Genomic DNA, 1330 nt, shown 5'->3' on the forward strand with positions numbered 1-1330 from the left:
TGAAAACTATTTCTCACATGAAATACCACACAAACACACACACAAAGCTGATCTCAGCATGTGATTTAGTTCTGTGATTTGAATCATTTTGCCAATACACATTATTTTGATCCTTTTGGGCCTTTAGTGCTCCAATTGAACATTTTTTTGCACATTGATTTATTTTTATTAGGGTTCACACACGTAGTGTGGGAAACCTATTGTTATTGTTAGGATTTTTCTTCTTTCTTTCTTTCTTATTATTAGGGTTCACACACACAGTGTGGGAAACCTATTGTTATTGTCGGGTTTTTTCTTTCTTTCTTTCTTATTATTATTATTTTTCTACTGATAAAACGCATACTGCAGCCTAGACCGTAAGGCCCAGGGAGACCAAACTTGGCAGGATGGTGTAGTCTCTTTGCGAGACCGTGCTAAAGCACAGAGACCCACATTGGCCTGATGGTGGCGCTATAGCGCACCATTTTGCGTTTTGGTCCATATCTCCCAAACCGTAGGGCCTAGAAACAAAATTCCACTTCTGATGGATTCCTTGGCTCAAGCCAAACAAAAAAGCCTCAAGAACCATTAAGCTCCGCCTACTTAGATTTTTTGCTAATTTGCATAATATGCAAAACCTACTTTTTTATACTAGTCCCTGGTTTTTTATCGGATCACCACAACCTTGGTGTCAAAATATTCAGGAGAATCTCATTATCAAAGTTGCTTAAAAACATTTTGAGATTTGCATATATTCTGGCTGTCACATGTCAATCAATAGCTCCAAGGCGTGGCCAAATTTACTTAAACAGCCATATCTCAGCAACGCTTTGACCGATCTTCATAAAATTTTAACAGTTGTTAGGGCACATGACTCTGAGGTCACAGGTCAAAGCTGGCCACGATTGTCCAATAGGGGGCGCTATAACATGGGAAAAACTGTTTCTCAGAAACCATTAGTCACATCAAGCCAAAACTTTACAGGCATCATCAGGGGCCCAAGTGATATCAAGACACACAATGATGACATCATAACTCAAAAAACATGGCCGCCATGAGCCAATTAATTTTTATTTGAAATAATTGGCCATTTGACAGACTTACCATTGGCCAAACAACATGAAACCTCACCACTTTGCACATCTCAGGACTTCGTGTCATGCTGTGCAGTTTTGAAACTATTGGCCACTAGGTGGCGCTATTTGTGAAAATCATGCATAACTCCTCCAAATTTTCACTTAGGAACATGCAACTTGTTTCATTTTATTCCTTGCAGTAGACCTGACAACTTTGCAATTACAAGTCCTATTAAAAAATGCATACTTTTGTCACATTCATCAATTGTTTGAAA

Source organism: Brachyhypopomus gauderio, unplaced genomic scaffold (assembly GCF_052324685.1).
Source record: "Brachyhypopomus gauderio isolate BG-103 unplaced genomic scaffold, BGAUD_0.2 sc82, whole genome shotgun sequence".
Classification (NCBI taxonomy): domain Eukaryota; kingdom Metazoa; phylum Chordata; class Actinopteri; order Gymnotiformes; family Hypopomidae; genus Brachyhypopomus; species Brachyhypopomus gauderio.